At 41.7% G+C, this 13,393-nt stretch overlaps 1 protein-coding gene across 5 annotated transcripts in view; it reads right to left on the minus strand.

Annotated features, from left to right (window-relative positions):
• LOC119247993 (cyclic AMP-dependent transcription factor ATF-7) overlaps positions 1 to 13,393 on the minus strand; it is a 110,060-nt gene that overhangs the window by 80,070 nt on the left and 16,597 nt on the right. The window contains exon 1 of one of the 5 annotated variants that reach the window (XM_037514870.2): positions 7,508 to 7,614. The exons of 2 other annotated variants lie outside the window; for them this stretch is intronic. The gene's annotated coding sequence lies outside the window, so the exon portion shown is untranslated. Of the gene's footprint in view, positions 1 to 6,842; positions 6,979 to 7,179; positions 7,345 to 7,507; positions 7,615 to 13,393 lie in introns of those variants that run through there. 2 more of the 5 variants (XM_037514869.2, XM_037514873.2) reach the window with 2 other exon arrangements.

Here is a 13,393-nt window from a genome sequence, read left to right on the forward strand (position 1 = left end):
TTTCAGGTAAAGTATTCAAACAATAAACCAATAGCTATCAACTCTAAAACACTTACCTTTAAGGATAAGTTTGAAATTTTCATGGGCTTAAATAGGCTGCAAACAATAACAAACCTGACAGACAGACATTAATATTAAACCCCTGTATGAGCTTGACCCAGGAAAGGAAATAGCTGTACTATCCCAAAATGACAATCAGGCATTAATATTAAACCCCTGTATGAGCTTGACCCAGGAAAGGAAATAGCTGTACTATCCCAAAATGACAATCATGGAGACACTCAGAAAATTCTCAAGAAAAAAGACCTATTTTCTAAGGCTGTTCACATACTGGAAACAAGGTGAGCTATTTGGGGTATTCCATGCTTACTGACTGATTTTCAGCAGTCACAAAGATATATAAAATTAGCAAACTATTTCTTGGCCAAAACCTAAAAAATGAAAGAAAATGGAACTATCAGAGACATGTTAGTACCAGAAATACCAGAAAAACTATGTTAAATAAATCCAACATGGTGTTATTCAAGTTTGATAAAGCTTAAATAAACATTAATGACAAGAAGTTGGTGCCAACATAAATCACTTACTGCAATTGTATGTCACAGTCAATAAATCACCCTGTTCTTATAGTTAGGCAGGTATCTGTTCAAAAAGAATGCTCTAATTTTTAATCTGAAAAACAAGGAATTTTTCTACTACATGGCAAATTTTGAGCCTCAAATGAAAGTTGAATAATTTGGCAAATCAATCTCCTCTCTCCACTATGTCAGAAAGAAGCACTATGTCAGATAAGTAGATAATTCTGTGCAAAGAAAACAAACTGGGTTTTGTGAGAAGGTGCAGCTATAGCAGAATAACACTGTTCTCACACAGGCCTAAACCACAAACTCACAAAGTGACTGTCAGATTTTCAGTAGTTATTTATTAAGGATAAATGCAACAGGGCCTGCCTGGTGGCTCAAGGGTTAAAGTCTCAGCACCATTAAGCTATTGCCAGCCAGCCACTGAGGCTTACAAGTTCGATCCCCGCTCCAGGGAGCTAACCCACATGGTACATCAGACTTCTCCTGTCTTGCCCATTGCTCCCCTCAGCAGTGTATTTCAATAGATCTGCCTATTCTGCTCCCCACTGTCTCTGGTGAATCCTCTCCCCACATCTCTGGCTTACACACCAGTTCTTGTATGCATAAATTAAAAAACAAATCTTTAAAAAAACAAAAACAAAAAAAATGAACTGAATTTTGTTTTATTATACAGAATACATTATTCATATAAAAAAGTTTCTAAACAAAAGGACAGGAAAACAAAATACTATGAGTTAACAGAAAAAAACAGAAGCATTCTTTCAATACAAAGTGTTCACCAGGGAAATTCTGAAGAGAAAATGTCATGATAAAATATGAAATGATAAAACATGAAATGACCCAATGCAAAATATTTTTTGATTTTTGTTTTGTTTTTAGCTCAAAGGAGTTATTATTTCATCATTTATGTTCCTTGCTTTTTGTTTATTCATTCCCACTGGGTCAGTAGAACCATCTCAATTTCATTTTCTTTACAGTCTATTTTTCTTCCTGATTCTTCAACAGTCAGTTCCTTGATCTGAGAGTCTACTTATGAATGTTTGGATTGGAAAGGACCTTGAGGGGTCACCAAGTCCATCCTTCTGCTTTCCAGGAGAATTTATAACTAAACAATCTCAGAGGGATGCGAAGATATCAAAAGAAAATGCATCCTGTATTTAACAGCAAGCTATTTTATTCTGCCCAAACATTTCCACTCACAATTTGCAGTTTTCTAAAAATGAAAGTAAAAATTAAATCACCAAAAGAGGAAGGTGTTTTAAAAATGCAGTTATCAGCTAAATTGCTCAAACATAAACTCAACTATCAGGTCTAAAATTAATACACAGGGAAGTTGTTGGCTGCCAACAAAAAGTTTTTAGTCCCTAGAGATGTCTTCTGATGTTTGATATTATTTGTAGCCCCATTTCACTTAAAGCACAGAGCTGGACAAATTTAGACCACCACAGCAATAAATTATAATTACAAATGGCAATTATACATGTATGTTTATTTCATTTATTTATGTTTAAAGATTTGGTACAGGTTTTTATTCCAAACAGAAAATAAAAAGTTAAGTCTAAATTGGAAATGTCAATATTATGGGGAAGCTACAACACAACTGCTATATGGACAATAGTTAATATACTATATAACTTTAATATACTATATAACTTACAATGTTTAGGGAGTTATATCTTTCTAAAAATTTGAACTCATAATTAAAAAAAAAACAAACAAACAGGGGGTCAGGGGAGGAAGAATGCAGAAACTATAGACTGGTGAAATACTGTTTCCTGGGAAGATTCTAAAATGACCTCTGAAATAGATGGCTATGAACAACTGGCAAGTAACACAGGGATATATACAGGGATATATAAACATCAGCATAAAATAGCTAGATAACAACTTCTGCCTAACTTCAATTTTTTTTTTTTTTTGACAGGATCACAAACCAAGAAACTCAGGAATATGTCAGAGACAAAATATATTTATATTTCAAGAGGACTTTTTTTTTTTTTAACAAATAATGGTATTATTTGAAGGAACTTTTTTTTTTTAATAGAGGCATGTTTTATTTATTTATTTGTTTGTTTTTTGTTTATACAAGCACTGGGTACAGTCAGAAGCACGGGAGGGTGAGAGAATTCACCAGAGCCAGAGCGGGGAGCAGAGCAGGCAGAAGGACCGAAGTACACTGCTGAGGGGAGCAGCGGGCGGCAGGAGAGGTCTGTGCGCCATGTGGGACCCTCCTCCGGAGGCCGGGGAGCAGCCGGGGATAGAACCGGCGCCGCAGAGGCCGCGAGCAGCCTTGCAACCCAGCGCTCAACCGCTGCGCCACCGGGAAGGCCCTCAAGAGGACATTTTCAACAGGACACTTCTTGATACTTCGCAGTATCAAGTATTCACAGTATTGATTTTACCCAAAAGATTGATTAATGAATATCAACCTAATGATAGTGTACTAATGTTATATAGCGCTGCTCTACCCTTATTAATTTTACCAGTGACTAAGACAAAAATACAAGTGTCACATTTATATTGTTTAAAAAAAATCTGTCAGTCGGGCCTCCCCGGTGGCGCAGCGGTTGAGCGCTGGCTGGCGAAGCTGCCTGCAGCCTCTGCAGTGCTGGTTCGATCTCCGGCCACCGGGTGAGGGTCCCACATCCCACACGGTGCGCAGACCTCTCCTGCCGCCCGCTGCTCCCCTCAGCAGTGAACTTCATCAGTCTGCCTGCTCTGCTCTCTGCTCTGACCCTGGTGAATTCTCTCACCCTCCCGTGCTTTTGACTGTACCCAGTGCTTGTATAAATAAAGTATAAATAAATAAATAAATCTTTTTTAAAAAAAAAATCTGTCAGCAATATAAAGATAGCAGGAATGGTTAACACCAAAAAATACATCAAAATTAAAAAGATGACAATTACAAGGATAAATGGAAAATCCTCAATTACATTTAAAAAATTAATTTCATACTTTAATGTGGCCTTAAGCTTTAAGGATACACAGAGTGCAGTTTTTTTTTTTAAAGGTGTCTCCTTGCACATTGTATTCATAAAATGATATGAGATGTTATATTCAGACTAAGTAAGAAACCCTAAAAACTCGGGCAACTAAGTTGATGAGGAACCTGAACTTTATTAAAAATGTCATTTAAGGGGTCTCCCTCATGGCACAAGGGGTTAAGTCTCAGCACTATGAAGCTTATAGGCAGCCACTGCAGCACAAGTTCGAACCCCGGCCTAGGAGCTAACCCACATGGTGCAGCAGACCTCTACTGTCTTGCTGGCTGCTCCCCTCAGCAATGTATTTCAGTTAATCCACCTGTTCTGCTCCCCACTCCGTCTCTGGTGAATCCTTTCAAATCCCTCCTCCTCCCTGAACCTCTGGCCTGCACCTCTGGCCTACACCCCAGCTCTTGTATACATAAATAAATTAAATCTTTAAAAAAAGAAGTCATTTAAGGAATAGCTGGTGTTTACTACAGAAAGATGTCTTGGGACACATCATCATCAAATATTTGGCAGGCTACCGTGCTGACAAGGAGTTAGGTTTATGTACTGTAGCTTCAGGTGGCAAAGTAAAGCACTTCAGCATAATATAAAGAATGTTCTGACAGTAGAGTTCTAATAAAGGAACAGGATATCTACGAACTAGGGACCTTTTCCTTATAGCATCCAGAAGTTAAATCATCACCCATCAGGGATTCCAAGTATGTATTTTCACATTTCAAGAATATACCTGAAATATACAGAAATATTGAAATATACAATTTCATGAATATACTTGATTGCAAAAGAAACCTCTGAGGAGAAAGCAACATTTAAAAACGAGATGCTTAAAAGTTGTTTTGACATGTTTCTAAAGTGATAGAAGATTTTTTCATGAACTTTAAAGTCATAGTACCTTTTTCAAAGACACCAACAACAAAGTAAATTAATGCTTTTTCCTTTTTAATGAATACTTCATTTGCTTTTCTCAGAGAAATAACATCTATACCTTAACTTTAGTATATTTATCAAGGGAAAAGGGGCAATTATATGCCAGCCTACAAACTAGTGTCAAGAGGAGAGCTGTATCTATTAGACATTTGTAAGGCAATGCTATTTGCTCCACCTAAAACCTCCTTACAAGGAGATGGCTCCTTATCAGAGGTGGATAAAAGGCTGCACTAACACTGACTCCCTCCTAGTGCAAGCCTAGGAAAAACTTAGTCTTGACATATACAAAACAGTACCTTGGAGAACTTCAGAGCAGCTGTGTTGAGGAAGAAACAATGAGGCAAAACAACAGCTTAAGAGTTAGCTGAAAAAATAATTTTCATTTTGGATTGGAACTAAGGAGAGGAAATTGGAAATATGGTGGTCTTTAACATTTAAAAGCCATGGCAGGACCTCCCTGGTGGTGCAAGGGGTTAAGTCTCAGCACTAGGAAGCTATCTGCAGCCACTGCAGCATGAGTTTGATCCCTGGCCAGGAAGCTGACCCACATGGCACAGCAGACCTCTCCTGTCTCCCTGCTGCTCTCCTCAGCAGTGTATTTCAGTAGATCTGCCTGTTCTGCTCCCCACTCTGTCTCTGGTGAAGCCTCTCACCCCTCCCCCACACCTCTGGCCTATACCCCAGCTCTTGTATGCATAAATAAATAAAATAAATCTTACAATAAATAAATAACAGCCATGGTAAACAAAAATGCTTGCAAATAACACAAACTATCACAAGGTGTAACCATTGATCCACAAGTTTAAAGATGAGTAGTGCTATCAATCTCTAGTTTTCTGCTAGATGCTAACACTAATGAGGAAAAAATAATCTTGCCCTTAATTAAGTGTCCAATCAAAGTCATTACAAATTCTAAGATGGAAGGATAAAACAAGGGACTTTGCTCTCTCACTGGATGTTTCTTTGTTCTGGGTGTCTAATAGCAATGCTCTGAATGTGAAATATTGTAACCCAATTCAGTAATTATTGCTTAAGGGTCAGTAATTAATTGGTCTCAAAGTGCTGTAGGGGCAACTTCCTGGCCAGGAGAAAAAGCTTCAAATGGTTGCTGAAAACCAAGGGTTAATATAAAGCAACATCCTCTGGTTTCTCTTCTTATAACAGCTTTTTTGGTTTTCCAGGTATTAGTTTGCTTCTCAAAAGTAAAAAGAGAAGAGAGGTAACATAAAAGACAAATCTATGGAATAGTAAAGAAGTTGTTAAATGACTGTTTTAGTTGAATTCATTATTAAATAATACACAAGTATCAAACAAAGGGCAAAGGCTTGTCCCTTTTCTATAGAGAATTAAGAACAAACTGGTAAGACTACTTAGTGCGGCTGCCAAACTTTTCTTTAGCTTCTTTCCTTACAGACATGTTACATTTCGCAATAATCTCCACTTACCTTACATCCTCCATGTATAAGTACAAATTGTGCTTGATTTCCCCAACCCTTGCCCTAAGATATTATGACATATCTTTAGCTTCTGAATCTGGACACTAAGGAAGAAACTGAATTTTTTTTTTCACTTTCCTGAAATATGTATCTATTTTAATGAGAATATTTTTTAAATATATACGCTAAGGAACTGCAATCCTCCATTCAGCCACTCTTCAATGGAAGTGGGTAAGGTACATTCAGCAAAAACTTCAGTTTGCATATTTTTCAGTGCGTAGAATACCGATAAAAAGCGATGGCACTATTAGAATGCCACTACTGCAAAGCTTTTAAACAAGAAATCAAGTGAGCTTGCCGAGAAAACTCTCCGTACCCCCTCACCCCCGCCCCAAAACCTACACAACCCTCAGACATACTAAAACCACCCTCTGCTAAGTAGAAAACAAACTTAGTTCGGAAAGTGGCAAAGCGGGAATCTGGGTAGGAGGTGCCCTGAGTAGTAAACACCCCAATAAGAGAACATAACAAGCAGTTCAGAGCAACATATAACTCCCTAGGAGGCTCCGACTTGGAGCGCTTGAGGTCCCAGGCCCCCATCCGGAGCTCAGGAAGAGATCAAGTGTGGGAAGAGGGCAGTGAGAAAGGAAATCGCACAAGGGATGGAAGTGTTCTGTCGCTCCTTCTCTACCCCCGTCCCAGCATTCTTGCAGGCGGGCCACCAGACGGGGTGCCATATCCACCAACAGCCCGAAATCAGTCTCCAGGCTGCTTCTCAAGCCTCGGCTAAGGACCTGCCCACAGCAGCCCTCCCGTTCCCAAGACTTTCCTTAACTCCCCAGAGTGATGCCTCTGGCGGCCTCGCCCACCCCTGCGGAGTCTTCCTGAACTCATTCACTTACTTTGCTCCAAGTCCATACTTTCTCCCCGCTACCATGTCCCTGACAGCCTTTCTCCTAATGCCGTCGAAATGCCATGACTCTCGCTTCCGATTATTTGGCCCGACCTACCCTTCCAGCCCCAGCCCAGCCCTGCTTTCACCTCCGGGTCCCCACCTCCTGCCCGGGACCCTCCCTCGGGGTGCCAAGCCCCCAGCCCACTCCGAGCGCCCCGGGTCCTCGAGCAGCGTGGCACCCTCCCCTCTGCCCCTTCCAGGAGACGCCACCGGACTTTATTCCCTCAGGATTCAACTCCCCTCTCCTTGCCACGCCCTGTGCCCCCCCTCGGGGGGCTACTTACCCCAAGTTCTCCCCACACTTCAGGCCTCTGGCCCCGCCTTCCCCCCAAAGGAAGGAGGCGGGAGACAGAGGAGAGGGGCGGCACTCCGCTCGGTAAAGGCGATCTCCCATTAGTGCTCGTCGCCGCCAATCGTAGCTTCCTTCGCTCTCATTGGTCAGCGTTAGTCCATGCCCCACCCTCTTCCTCAGACAGGGCCCGGCCACCGCCTCAGCGCCCCCGTCCAACGCAGCCTGGGAGGGGAGACCCCGGCCTGGGACCCGGGGACTGGCCGGGGGTGACGGGGAGCCCCCCGGCGGGCCACGGGCTAGTTAATGTTAACAGGACTCACCCGCTGGTAGCGCCGTCGCCTCCCGCCCGCCCGTGCTCGATCCCACAATCTGCCTCCAGCTTCTTCTTTCCCCCCTCAGCGGAGCAGCTACTTTCCTCTCGTCCGGCCAGGCGCGCACCTCTCGCGAGAGGCGGGGGTGGGGGCGGAAGGGCGAGATCTGCGGGGCCAGCGCTGGCCGGGGGCCGAGGGGCGGGGCCGGGCCGGGCCGGGCCCGCGCGGGGGGCGCCGCTGGGCCGGGTGGGCGCGCGCGTGGGGTGCCCGGCGGTTGCCCGCGCCCGCCTGGGGGGTGGAGGGGGAGAAGGGGCGCGTGACCTCACAGGTGTGTGCAGGTCGGGAAGGTGCAGTAAACGTTGCGGGAAGGACTTGATCTCAAAGGAGCAGGTTTTAAAAACGAGAGAAGGTCAGGCCGCCTTAAAGCTGCGTCAAAAAAGAAGAAAGTGGGGCAGCACCGAGGCGGGTGCACCAGGGAATTCGGAGTTTCAAGCAACGAAGTAGTTGCATTTCTTCTTTGCACTTAGAATAGCATCACTTGGCCATAGTCACTGCTGCGTGTGCGGCTGGGTTTAGGGGGTGGGGAGTGGGGTGCAGGGAGGAGTTGTGGGGTTGAGGGCGCTACCGCAAAAACTGGCTAATTGAGAAAAGGGGGACAGGGTGTTTCTAGTGTCCTCCAGGTCGTAACGTTATGGCAAAGTAGCTGGAAATACCCTTAGCTCTAGAACTGGAATTAATTGGAATGTGAATGTACTGGGGGGAAACAAGCCGCCTGCACAGCAGCCCCAACTCAGTCATTTGACTGGTCCTGTGGGCTCAGGTGAGATGATTTTCTGAGTCTCTTGACAATGGGCCTAGCAATCCCGTTGTACTCACGAAGAGTTGTCATGACCAAGTGAGACAATTTATAAAACTGCTTGAGGATTAAATAGCACTTTATTTATTACTCAGCAGGTATGTTAATATACTATGTGCAAAGCACCACTTTAGGTCAAGGGGAGAAGAGCAGACAGACCAAGTCCCTGCTCTGGTAGAATTTACATTTTAGTGGTGATGAGGAAATGGTTAATAAGTCAGTAAGTGGGGCCTCCCTGGTGGTGCCAGGGGTTAATATGCCGCACTATGAAGCTACGGGCAGCCACTGCAGCACAGTTCCATCCACTAGGTGCAGCAGACCTCTCCTAACTCGCCAGCTGCTCTCCTCAGCAGTGTATTTCAGTGGATCCGTCTGTTCTGCTCCCCTCTCTGTCTCTGGTGAATCCTCTCACTCCCTGCACCTCTGGCCTGTACCCCAGGTCTTGTATGCATAAATAAATAAATCTTTTTAAAAATATGCCAATAAGCAATTATTTCAGTTAGTGAAGAGTGGGGCAGGGTAATGAGAAAGTGAGGAGTGGGGAACCCCCTTGGTATTGAGGAAAGGCCTCTTTGAGGTAGTAACATGGAACCTGGAGTTGAACCGTGAGAATTAGAGAACCTTGGGAAGACCCTGTTAAAAGTTTCTCATGTTTATCAAAATGGTAAATTTCATGTTATGTAGTTTTTACCACAATTAAATTATGATTATAAGGAGAGTTGACTCAAAATATTACCTCTGGAATCTCTGTTCCCTCAGTAACTTCCTTCTGCGGCTTTAATTACTAAACTTTCTGAATGTCCTCCCCACAATCTCATCTATCCTCAGAGCATCCTCTGAAAGGGGGTTTCTCTGTAGGGAGTAAAGGTGAAATGGACATGAAATCATATATGTTCTTGTGAAGTGAATCGGAAAAGTTGGTAAGAGTCTTGGCTTCCAATCTACTCTCCCTTAAAACAATTCCTACCTGAAAGAATGCCAGAAAGAGACCTTCAGTATATGTATATATAGAGAGGATTCATATCTAACAGAGATCACATTACAATTAGGGGAAGAGATCTGAATATTGTCCTAGGACGATTGGCTATAATGCTATACAGACAAGATAATAAATATAATAACCAACAGTTAAAGGTTTTACTGTGTTCCAAACACCATTCTAAGTGTTTTATATATTTTAGTAGGGTTTCCTCAAATTTATATCTAACCCATATCTCTCCCCTAAACTGCCGATTAATATCTCCAACTACTTGCTTAGCAAATCCACATCTTAATGTCTAATCAATATTTCACTTACCATGTCCAAACAATTCTTTTTTCTCCCTCATTTTCCCTTTCCCTACTCTTCCCGAACTTAGTAAAAGTTACCTCCTTTGTTCCGGTGTTTTAAATTTACATACCTGGAATTTTACCTTTTTATTTATTTGTTTTTTAAAAAAGATTTATTTATTCATGCGTGCAAGAACCGGGGTACAGGCCAGATGTGCGGGAATGTGAGAGGAATCACCAGAGACAGAGTGGGGAACAAAACAAGCAGACTGACTGAAATACACTGCTGAGGGGAGCAGCGGGCAAGACAGGACAGGTCTGCCGTGCCATGTGGGTAGCTCCCCAGCCGGCTGGGATAGAATCCCTTCTGCAGAGGCTTCGGACAGCTTCATAGTGCTGCGTCAACTGCCTGCACCGCCAGGGAGGCCCAACTTTACCTTTTTAAAGTATGTAATTGACTTTTTTGTATATTCACAAAGTTATACAGCTACTACTGATAATTCTAGAACATTTTCACCACCCCAAAAAGTTCTCACTCATTAGCAGTCACTTCCCATTTAACCCTCAGCAATCCCTGGCAAGTTTACTTCCTGTCTTTGTAGATTTGCCTGTTACAGTCATTTTATATAAATGGAATTATATGTGACCTTTTGTGTCTGACTTCTTTTGCTTATGCATTATGTTTTCAAGGCTTATTCATGTTGTATATATCAGTACTTTATTCCTTTTTTAATTGGTTAACTTATTGACTGGATATACCTTTCCTTAGTTAATGGACACTTGCGTTGTTTCCATTTTGGAGCTATTATGAGTAATTTGCTTTGTGCATATTGTAATTTGCTTTGAACATTCATATTCAAGTCTTTATGTGAACATTGTTCTCCATTCTCATGATAGATACTAAGGAATGGAATTGCTGAGTCATATGGTAAGCCATGTTTACCATTTTGAGAAACTGACAAACTTTTCTAAAGCAACTGCATCATTTTACATTCCTACCAGCAATTTCCAATTTCTCCATATCCTCACACTAACTTTTTTTTTAGGAGGGGGGGTCTGAAAAAAGTTTTATTTATTTATTCTTTATTTATTGTTGTTGTTTCCTACATTCTTACCAGCGCTTTGACAGTGTAGGGTTCCCACCTCAGGTGTAGTCATCATGTCACTCCCACCATTGAAGCACCTGTCGTTCTCCACCAAAGTCCATTGTGCTCCCCTTGATCCCCCCTCCTCCACTCCCTCTTGCCTTCCTCCTGGAAAGGCATAGGTCTGAGGTCTGCTTTCAGGGGTTTTCACACCAACAATTTCATTGTCCATCTTACTCTATCTAGCCTTCCTAGTGGATGAAGTGGTATCACACAGTGGTTTTGATTTCCGTTTTCCTAATGATTAATGTAGAAAATCATCTCATGTGTTTATCGGCCATTTGTATGTTAAATCCTTTGTGCATATTGTAATTACTAGATTCATCAGAGAAACGGTTTTGCAAATATCTTTTCCCATTCTGAGTTGTCTTTTCACTTTCTGATCATGTCCTTTGAAGAAATTGATCTTTTCTTATTTTTAGTGTTCATATTTACTCTAAGAAACCACTATTTAGGGCCTCCCTGGTGGCCTAGCCATGAAGTCTCGGTGCTATCACTGCTATTACCTGAGTTCTATACCTGGCCAGGGAGCTGACCTACATATGGTGCAGCAGACCTCTCCTGTCTCGCCTGCTGCTCCCCTCAGCAGTGTATTTCAGTCAGTCTGCTGTTCTGCTCCCCACTCTGCCTCTGGTGAATCCTCTCACCCCCTGCACCTCTGGCCTACACCCCAGTTCTTTTATACAAAAAGGAAAAAAAAGAAAGAAACCACTATTTAATCTAAGATCACAAAGATTTTCTCCTCTATTTTCTTCTGAGATCTGAAATATTTTAAATAATTTTAGCTCCTAAATTTAGGTCTTTGATCCAAAAATCACGAGATAACTTTTGTATATGCTATGAGATACGAGTTCACAGGCTATTTCAGTGTACAAATCTTTTACTTTTGTTAAATTTATTTGTAAGTATTTTTTTCTTATTGATGCTATTATAAATGAAATTCTATTTATTTATTTATTTATTTATTTAATTTATGCATGGAAGAGGGCCTCCCTGGTGGTACAGGCAGTTGAGCGCTGCACTATGATGCTGTCCGCAGCCGCTGCAGCGCGGGTTCCATCCCGGCAGGCCTGCAAGAGTCCCACATGGCGAGGCAGACCTCTCCTGTTTCACCCGCTGCTCCCCTCAGCAGTGTATTTCAGTCAGTCTGCCTGTTCTGTTCCCCGCTCTGTCTCTGATGAATCCTCTCACCCTCCTGCGCATCTGGCCTGTATCTTGGTTCTTGTATAAATAAATAAATCTTTAAAAAAATATTTATCTATGCATGGAAGAACTGGGGTTCCTCTGTGGGCAATTTTTTTAATGTATGGGGTGTAGGCCAGAGGTGCAGGGGATGAGAGGATTCACCAGAGACAGAGTGGGAAGCAGAACAGGTGGATCTACTAATATATACTGCTGAGGAGAGCAGCGGGTGAGACAGGAGAGGTCTGCTGTGCCATGTCCCTGGCCAGCTGGGAATCGAACTTGTGCTGCAGAGACTGCGAACAGCTTCACAGCCCTGCAGTCAGTCTGCTGTGCCAGTGGGGAGGCCCAATTTTATCAAATGTTTTGTCTGTTGAACTGATATTGTGATTTTGTCCTTTCTTATATTAATATGGAGTATTACATTGATTTTCTTATATTAAATCAATCGTGCATTTTTAGGATAAATCCCCCTTGGTCATGGCACATAATCTTTTTTATATATTGCTGTATTTTTTTCCAATTTGTTAAAGATTCTATCTATCTATCTAGATGTATATTTATACACACACATACATATATATGAGATGCTGGTCTGTAGTTTTATTGCCTTATGATTTTTCTCTCTAGTATCAGGGAATCTAGAATTTGGTGTCAGGGTAAATTGATCTTAGAGTAAACTGAGAAGTGTTGCCTCCTCTTTTATCTTTTGGAAGTTTTTGTGAAGAATTAGTGGCAATTTTTTTTTTCAATGTTTGGTAGAATTCACCTATGAAACCATATGGTTCTGGAAATTTCTTTGTGGGAAGTTTTTTTTTTCTTACCACTAATTTAATCATATATGATTGGTCTATTCAGATTGAATATTTCTTCTTGAATTAGTTTCTGTGGTTTGCATCTTTCTGGGAATTGTTCCATTTCTTCTAAATGATCTAAATTGTTGGAATATGATTTTATAATAAAATTCCCTTATAGTCCTTTTTACTTCTGTAAGGCTGATGGCAATGTCCTCTTTCATTCCTGATTTTAGTAATTTAAATGGTCCTTTTTTCTTTTAATTTTTTCTTGAGGTAACATTGATTTACAACACTGTATATAATTCAGAAGTAAAGCATCACACTTCTTCAGATGTATGTTACATACCACACCCCCCACCAAGGCACCCATAGTCCTCCATTGTAGCTCATTGGGCCCCTTCCTCACTTTACTGTTCACACTCCCTCTACTCCTCTGATATCCTCAGTTCTATAGTTAGATTTCAAGAGTTTGTGAGTGGTTTGGTTTTATCTGGCCTTTTGTTTTATTTCTCTATATTCCACATGTATTTGGAATATATTTGTCTTTCTCCTTCTGACTTATTTCACTTGGCATTATCCCCTCTAGTTCCTTTCATGTTAAAGGGACAAGGGTTCATCTTTTGAGACAATTTTTTTTGCTGTTTTT

The sequence above is a fragment of the Talpa occidentalis genome, unplaced genomic scaffold, assembly GCF_014898055.3.
Source record: "Talpa occidentalis isolate TD23 unplaced genomic scaffold, MPIMG_talOcc4v2.1 talOcc4.16, whole genome shotgun sequence".
NCBI classification, from domain to species: Eukaryota; Metazoa; Chordata; class Mammalia; order Eulipotyphla; family Talpidae; genus Talpa; species Talpa occidentalis.